A 9,166-nucleotide genomic window follows, 5' to 3' on the forward strand; every position below is an offset into this window, starting at 1 on the left:
ACACGATCTCTGCTTTGACAAGACGTGCCAAGGAAACCGCCTTGCTAAACGCGCTGAGGTGGAACAATAAAATGAATAAAAGCCTGGCCGTGGCATGATGTCACGCTGCAGAATACGTCAGTAGATCCGATTAACGCAAATATTATTCTCTCTACGGTGGAATGTGGAACTTATTTTGCAGAGCCGGACACTACCCTGGTGTTCAACATCTTCTATGAAATATTTGGAGGAGGAACCCGCCTTGCAATGCCGAAGACAACTTGCGCGCCGGACTTGTCGTCATTTAAGCCTGGTTCAGGGGCTACTGAGGGAGTCCTGGATTAGGGGGTGTCCGGATGGCCGGACTAAGACCTTTGGCCAGACTCCTGGACTATGAAGATACAAGATTGAAGACTACGTCCCGTGTCCAGATGGGACTTTCCTTGGCGTGGAAGGCAAGCTTGGCGATACGATATGAAGATCTCCTCCCATTGTAACTGACTCCGTGTAACCCTAGCCATCTCCGGTGTCTATATAAACTGGAGAGTTTTAGTCCATAGGACGAACAACAATCATACCATAGGCTAGCTTCTAGGGTTTAGCCACTCCGATCTCGTGGTAGATCTACTCTTGTGCTACCCATATCATCAATATTAATCAAGCAGCAATAGGGTTTTACCTCCATCGAGAGGGCCCGAACCTCGGTAAAAACATCGTGTCCCTCGTCTCCTGTTAACATCCGCCTAGACGCACAGTTCGGGACCCCCTACCCGAGATCTGCCGGTTTTGACACCGACAGTGGGCTTTGAATTTCTTCGTCGTCTGCATCCCAACCTTGCTGACCATAGTCCGGCCAGGGCTCTCCTGATAAAGAGAGAGATTTTAGTGAATTCAGAATGTCGCCGAAGGGCGAGTGCTGAAAGATGTCCGCGGCGGCGAACTCCATGATCGGCGCCCAATCGGGTTCGATCGGTAGGGGTGCGGAAGGTTCGGAGTCCGGAAAGGAGACCGACACCTTGGAGTCACGAGCTTCGTAAAGGACAAGGCTGGTGTCCAGCTCGATCACCGTAGAGATTGTAGCCCCCGAGGCGGTGTCTAGCCACCCGTCCTCGATTGGCACAGTCGGCTCCGAGCTAAGGGTCGGAGCGGACACTGAGGCGGCCTCCTGGGCACTATTCGGTGGTAGAGCTAGATCATGCCCATCATGACAGTGCGGCACGCTCGGCTGTGGCAGGAACCCGTCGAAGATCAAGTCTCCGCGGATGTCAGCCGTGTAGTTCAAACTTCCAAATCTGACCTGATGGCCAGGGGCGTAGCTTTCGATCTGCTCCGGATGGCCAAGCGAATTGGCCCGCAGTGCAAAGGCGCCGAATACGAAGATCTGTCCGGGGAGAAAAGTCTCACCCTGGACCGCTTTGTTGTCGATGATCGGAGGAGCCATCGGGCCTAAAGATGACGACATAGAGGAACTCTCAATGAAAGCACCAATGGCGGTGTCAAAACCGGCTGATCTCGGGTAGGGGGTCCCGAACTGTGCGTCTAGGCGGATGGTAACAGGAGACGAGGGACACGATGTTTTTACCCAGGTTCGGGCCCTCTCGATGGAGGTAAAACCCTACTCCTGCTTGATTAATATTGATGGTATGGGTAGTACAAGAGTAGATCTACCACGAGATCAGAGAGGCTAAACCCTAGAAGCTAGCCTATGGTATGATTGTTGTTCGTCCTACGGACTAAAACCCTCCGGTTTATATAGACACCAGAGAGGGCTAGGGTTACACAGACGCGGTTACAATGGGAGGAGATCTACATATCCGTATCGCCAAGCTTGCCTTCCACGCCAAGGAAAGTCCCATCCGGACACGGGACGAAGTCTTCAATCTTGTATCTTCATAGTCTAGGAGTCCGGCCAAAGGTTATAGTCCGGTCATCTGGACACCCCCTAATCCGGGACTCCCTCAGGAGGGTTTCGTCGGATTACTTTGGTCCACCTGAATGGGAGTACACGGCCGGGTATTCCGTGGTGTGGGTAAAGTGCGCTACCTCTGCAGAGTGTATTTAATCTATCGATAGTCGTGCCCTCGGTTATGGGCAAGACTCGGGAGTAACTCACACCATGGATCAACTTTTATAATAAACCTTGCAAACCAGTAGTTGTTGTGATGCATTGTTTTGTGGTGAACCTGGAACACTCTAGGTGTTCATGAGTGATTGGTTTCAGGTAGGACACTGGTGTGGTCATCGTTGGTTACGAAGTAACCGTCTGGTAAGCGAGTCCTTGTGACTCGGTGCGCTGTTTGGTTGTTCTGCATAGCTTTGCATTTGTAGTAATTTCTTGCTTTAATTTAACTTGATTAATTATCATGATATTGTCTGTCATCGTGCTTATGCTTGTTGTGAGCTTGCAAGTACATTCCATGTACTGACCTAGCGTGTCATGCCAGTTTTCAGGCAAACTGATTCACATCGGAGCGCATCCCGTGTCTAGGCCGTGTCCACATTGGTGTCCCTGTGCCATGGATTTCCGCTACATCGTTTTTCCGTTGCCGCGTAGTTTCGTGTGATCGAGGCCCCATCCATGTTCATTAAATAATGTACATACTATCCGGCCGAACCGTGTGTGCCTCTTGGCCTCGAATCTCGATGTAATATCAGACCTGTGTACCACGCTAGTATCAATAAAGAGGTTATATCTGTACCATGTTGTTGTGTATTACCAGAAGACTCGATCTCTGGGCTGGCAATGCAGGGTAAACCGGTTGCTCTGAGCTGGGGTGCCACAGTATTCTTGAAGAGCAAGCAAGATCAGCTTGGATATCTGATTGTCTCCACCTTGAGGATTGAGAAGGGCATGGCCACCCTGACTCAAAAACTAGGAGAGCTTGGAGACGATCATTGAGCAAAAATTCTTTGATATTGATGTCAAGGTAACTGAGATTCAGTCATTAGTTGAGCAACTTCATGAGGAAGTGGAGGAGAAGAAGGGCAAGTATACTACAGATGCTTTCACTAGAGTGCCTAGGAGTCAGAGGTCTATTGCAGTGCCTGTTCTAGACACAAGAGCTACTACATCTGCACCAGCAATCACAACTTCAGTGCTACCAGCTCCATCTTCAGCTCCACCAGCTCCAGCTACATCTACAGAAGCTTTCGTCCTTGGAATCATCTCTACACCACCTCATGGAGACGAAGCTTGAGACACGCATAGCACTATGCATATTTACCACTTTTTGGTAACTTGTTGCCAAAGGGGAGAAATATGTATAGATCATAGTCTCAGAGAGAGAGAGAGAGAGAGAGAGAGAGAGAGTGCGTTGCTTTTTGGTCTCTCTTTGCTTTATTTGCGTGTTTGCTTGATACACTATGTCTTTTGTGAGATACTTGGATGATCATGTGTTTGATCATATGCTACCCTTAATTTGTGCTTGAATGACATTATCTTTCATATCTATCTATGATCATTCACTTTGCTTGGTGATGAGTGCATGTTTTCAATTATTATCATTTTGAGCACTCCACCAAGATGTATGTGACATGGAAGAGAAACCCATGATCCTAACACATTATGCATTTGCAATCCAAAGCAAAATTTTAAATAATACACAAATTTAGGGGGAGCTCTTGCTTTTTACATACTTCTCAAAGTGACGATGTATTTCAATCTTATTATCTCTTATCGAAGCTTTGATCTATATGTTGTCATCAATTACCAAAAAGGGGGAGATTGAAAGTGCAACTATCCCTGGGTGGTTTTTGTAAAGATTTACAACATATAGCTCATTGAACTAATGCCATTACAAGATAAATATTTCAGGAAAGTTCAATGATTGGCATGGCATGGATAAGGAATGTGGACCCCTCAAAATGCTAAGGACAAAAGATTGGCTCAAGCTTCAAAGTCCAAGACTCTACATTTTCCATTTTAGTGATCCAAGATCACATTGAGCCTATAGGAAAGCCAATACTATTAAAGGGGGATGAGGTGTTGCTTAAGGGCTTGCTTGCTCAAAATGCTTAGTGATATGATCCAAAGCCCTCAACCACTTTCCCATATCCACATATGTCCCAAACCTAAAGTCAAACTTGGCCCCACCAATTTGATCTATCCGGCGACACCGAGTTCATTTGACATAGCCACTGCCAGAAACCCTAGTATTTTCGGTCTCACCGATAGGGATCTCAGTCTCACCGAGATGGGATTGCAAACTCTGTGTTTCCCTTTGTAACATTTCGGTCCAACCGAAATGAGCGATCGGTCCCATCGAGTCTGCAATGCAAACTCTCTGTTTCCTTTTCGTAATGCTTCGGTCCCACTAATACGAGCAAATCGGTCCCAGCGAGTTTGCCTGACCAACTCTCTGGTTTGCTTATTACCAAAGTTGGTCCAACCGAGTTTCAGTACGTAATCGGTCCAACCGAGATTATGTTATGCCCCAACCCTAATGATATCGGTCCTACCGAGATGCATGTCGGTCCCATCGAAATTGTCTAATGGTCACATATGAACTGAATCGGTCCGACCGAGATTTTTGACCCGGTCCAACCGAGTTTGGTGTAATGTGTGTTAGATTTTGTGTGGAGGCTATATATACCCCTCCACCCTCTTCTCATTCATAAGGGAAACCATCAGATTATGCCTACACTTCCATTATCCATTTTCTGAGAGAGAACCACCTACTCATGTGTTGAGACCAAGATATTCCATTCCTACCATATGAATCTTGATCTCTAGCCTTCCCCAAGTTGCTTTCCACTCAAATAACCTTTCCACCAAATCCAATCCTATGAGAGTGAGTTGAGTGTTGGGGATACTATCATTTGAAGCACAAGAGCAAGGAGTTCATCAACAACACACCATCTATTACCTTTTGGAGAGTGGTGTCTCCTAGATTGGTTAGGTTTCACTTGGGAGCCTCTGTCAAGATTGTGGAGTTGAACCAAGGAGTTTGTAAGGGCAAGGAGATCACCTACTTCATGAAGATCTACCCTAGTGAGGCAAGTCCTTCGTGGGCGATGGCCATGGTGGGATAGACAAGGTTGCTTCTTCGTGAACCTTTCATGGGTGAAGCCCTCCATGGATTCGTGCAGCCGTTAGCCCGTTACCCTTCGTGGGTGGAGGCCTTCGTGGACTCGCGCAGCCGTTACCCTTCGCGGGCTGAAGTCTCCATCAACGTGGATGTACGATAGCACCACCTATCGGAACCACGACAAAAACATCCATGTCTCCTATTGCGTTTGCACTCTCCAAACCCCTCCCTTTACATTCTTGCAAGTTGCATGCTTTACTTTCCGCTGCTTATATACTCATTGCATGCTTGCTTGAATTGTGTTAAGATTGCTTGACTTGTGCTAAGTTGTTAAAATCTGTCAAGAACTAAAATTGGGAAAAGGCTAAGTTTTTTTTGGGTCAATTAGTCTAATCACCCCCCTCTACACATACTTTCGATCCTACATAAATGCACTAAAAACAAGTGTAGTAAATGCAGGGTGTATTTTTTGCATGAAATGTAAACGCAGATTTGGAATGCTAATGTAGTAATGCAGAATGTATTTTTGAAAAGTGCACACACCTGTGGTCAAATTACAATTATGAAGATTTTTCAGGAATAGCTTCTCTTCTGGAGGGATCCCTTGGTGTGATCGAAGGTACTTAGTTAGTGATGGCTTATCAACCAATGCATGATTGTGTTCAGCAATAAAGTAAACCACCTCCCACCAACCATCCTTTAGCTTCACAACCATCCTTGCTCTACACCCTGTCTGCACTATTGTATCCCGCTTTCTTTTCTTGGACTTCTCTTTTTTTCTGCACTCATCATCAAGGAAGACAATCTCATCATCCGCACCATCTTCTGCATCTATATTAATATCTTCAATCACATCTAGGGCAGGGATAGTTTCCGCACCTCCGTCATCAACTTTTGTTTTTTGGAACTTGTTGCAAACAAATTGTTGCTTCTCCAACAGACCAGTAATTGTGGATTTCCTAGAAGTGTTCATCTTGATTGAAAACCCAAGTCGGAGAGCGTAGGCATTGTAGTGTTCTTGAGCACACTCGAGAGTATCAAACCTCATGCCTATGAAAGGCTCTCTTGGTTGATACCAAGCTTCATTGTCATTATCATTTCTCACAATCCCTTGTCCAATAGTTCCACCTGTTTCAACAAACGTTGTTGTGTCATCAAAAGTTTCGTCTTCCGTCTGCATAGCTTCTTTAGGCGCAACAGGAGCATGTTGGGTACTCATGGGATTAGGTGATTCCCCTACAACCTCATTGTAGCCTCCATCAGGTTGTGGGGCATTAGGCTGCATGCAGTACATGGGGTCTTCAACTCCAACCCCACCAGTAAAACGCACTTCAGAGTGACCATCATCATCAGGAAATTCATTTAAGTCAATCATCACCAACCTATTTGACAAAAAAAGCAAATAATGATTTTTCAGGCAACTAATAACAAAAATGAAGACAACTCTAGAAGCAAATGTACAATACAGATTTCATGAAAAAATGAATGTTCATTTTCTAGCTTGCATTAATATCCTTTAATGTCCTTCATTCTCCAATAGTGACTCTTTTAATATATTTTTGTTTTTATCTTTTGTTTATAAGGAATTGCAAAAAGGCGAAGACATGGTTTATGATTCTTTCAGTTTATTCGTCTCTGCTGAAGTTACAATGGCAGATATATCTTCACTTACAAATGTACAATACGAAGAAGGCAGAAGAAAACTATGTAGTTTTTCTTTTTTTCTTAGCATTTTGTGGTGGTGTGGACCATATGTGGTATGTGTTTCGAACATGTGTGCTTTGGACATGACACAGCTTTGTATGACATGTTTGCAGGACATCCTTTTACTACTATATTGTTTAGACATTGCTTTTTGCTTCATTTCTGCCAAAGTTGTATCAGGGTTGCCACATGTTTTGTATACATGGTTTATAATGCCTAAGTACCATTTTTTATTGGTAGTAGGACTATGAAGCTGGGAAAGAAGTCCAAAAGAAGGCAACTTATTAGGTACTTCTTCTACCTATCTCTTATTCTACACATCTTTCTGCATTACTGAATAAAGAAGTTTTTTTAGAACACTTTCCTGCAGTAGAACAGGACTTGCCTACAAAGTATTACAGTACTTGCCCACATTTTTTATATCACAATACTTGCCTACAAATAGGACATGACTTGCCTGCATTATACTCCATCCGGCCCGAAATACTTGTCAGAGAAATGGATATATCTAGACGTATACTAGTCATAGATACATCCAATTTTATCCATTCCAACAAGTATTTGGGGCGGAAGGAGTACAGTACTTACATACAGTGCAAATTTCTCTATGTTTACAAATATCAAATATGGTACTTTGTATGCAATCTGTAGGAAACTGTACACTACTTGCTTATATATACATAAGCTTTTTTGCATAGGGCGTGCATCCAATTTGAACTTGCATACAAACTGTAGGAAATTTGCTTCTCTAAAGTTTATTCTACTAGCTTTCTACATAGCAAAAAACCTTACTAGAACAAAGCTTTTCTACAATTATGTATATTTTTCATAGTTTTTCTAACCATGACCCATGTTGTTGATGCCAAACAGGACCTGCCTCCTGATCTGATCAAGTTGCCTACCCCCATATACATGAATTTTTATAGTCAATCTTCAACATTTCACAATGTCCAAAAGAAGGCATCTTATTAGGTACTACTATCTGTTCTTCTACCTATCTTTTCTGCATTACTGAATTAAGAAGTTTTATATTCCTCTACAGCAGTTGCCTGCAGTAGAACAGGAACTTGCCTTCATTACATTACAGTACTTTCCCAAAAATTTATATTACAGTACTTGCCTGGAAACAAAACATGACTTGCCTACATTTTTTATGAACAACTTTGCATTGTACATAGCAAATAACCTAGCTAGATCCTACCTCCTCTACATTATTATGTTTTTTTGATACACAACTAATCCTATGCCCTTGAGGCGCAAAAGAACCTCAATTTTCAATCTAATCAACTTGCCTACCCCCTCATTTTTCAATCTAATAAAGATGTAAGACTAAAGACGTGGTAGAACTGTACAAGTTGCAGCAGAATCACGCAGAACATGAAGGCTAAAAACTGTAGCAGAATTATATCTCACTTTTACATAGGAGTTGCATTTTTTGTTTCTAGACTTTTGATTCGCGTGTTCTAGACCTGATCAGGGGGTTGTCCTTGAAGTGCTTTTTTGTCACTTCTTAAAACTTTCTATCGCACTTCTACAAAACTTGTTACAGAACTTGCTTGTAGATATAATTTAACTTGTCAACCTTGTGGATACAACTTGTCTACAACCGTGTGGGTGCAACAGAACCTGCTTCCAGATCTGACTTTGCTAACCCTGCGGATGCTAATTTGTCTACAATTCTATGCATCCTCCTCTATTTTTTCCTACGTCTTTATGCTCTTTTTGACTTGCAAATCCTTTTTTTTGTTGTAGCAATGAGGGAGGCCATGAGGGAAAAGGACGAAGATGGAGATACCAGCAGATGTAGGAGAGGGGCAGGGCTAACGGGGGAGGGGTCACTACTAGGAAAACGCTTATAGATAGAAGTTTACCAGTAGCGTTTGTTTGTGACCCCACGCTACTAGTAGTTAGTAGTACCACTGGCTAGAAAGAGCGCTACTGGTATAAGTTAGCAGCAGAGCTTGTTATCTAAACCCACGCTACTGCTAAGTGTAACACACCACAATAGCTGATCACTAAATATTAGCAGCGCTTGTCTCCGAACCAGCGCTACTGTTAGTTTTGGATCTATAGCGCCTGTTGATATAAACGCGCTACTGCTATTTTTTCTATCTATAAAATTTTACTAGTAGTGTGTTATTTTAGCCCGCGCTATAGGTAGTGCACCACCAGCCGTAGATATTTTGCAAGCTGTCATAGCAGTAGCGCGCATAGGAGACCCGCGCTACTGCTATGCCCGCCAGCCACCTACCACCTTTCCCCTCCTTCCTCCCCTTTCTTCTTCCTCCCCCCTTCTTTGCCCTTCCTTCCTCCCCTTTCTTTCCCCCCTTTCCTTGCACCTTGCTTGTTCCAATGCTCCCCCTCCACCACCCCTCCATTAGAGCCCTCCCTTCCCCTCTTCTTTGCCCTTCCATCACCCCCTCTTCTTTGCCCCTCCACCACCCCTCCATTAGAGC

This window comes from Triticum dicoccoides, chromosome 4B (genome assembly GCF_002162155.2).
Source record: "Triticum dicoccoides isolate Atlit2015 ecotype Zavitan chromosome 4B, WEW_v2.0, whole genome shotgun sequence".
Taxonomy (NCBI): Eukaryota; Viridiplantae; Streptophyta; class Magnoliopsida; order Poales; family Poaceae; genus Triticum; species Triticum dicoccoides.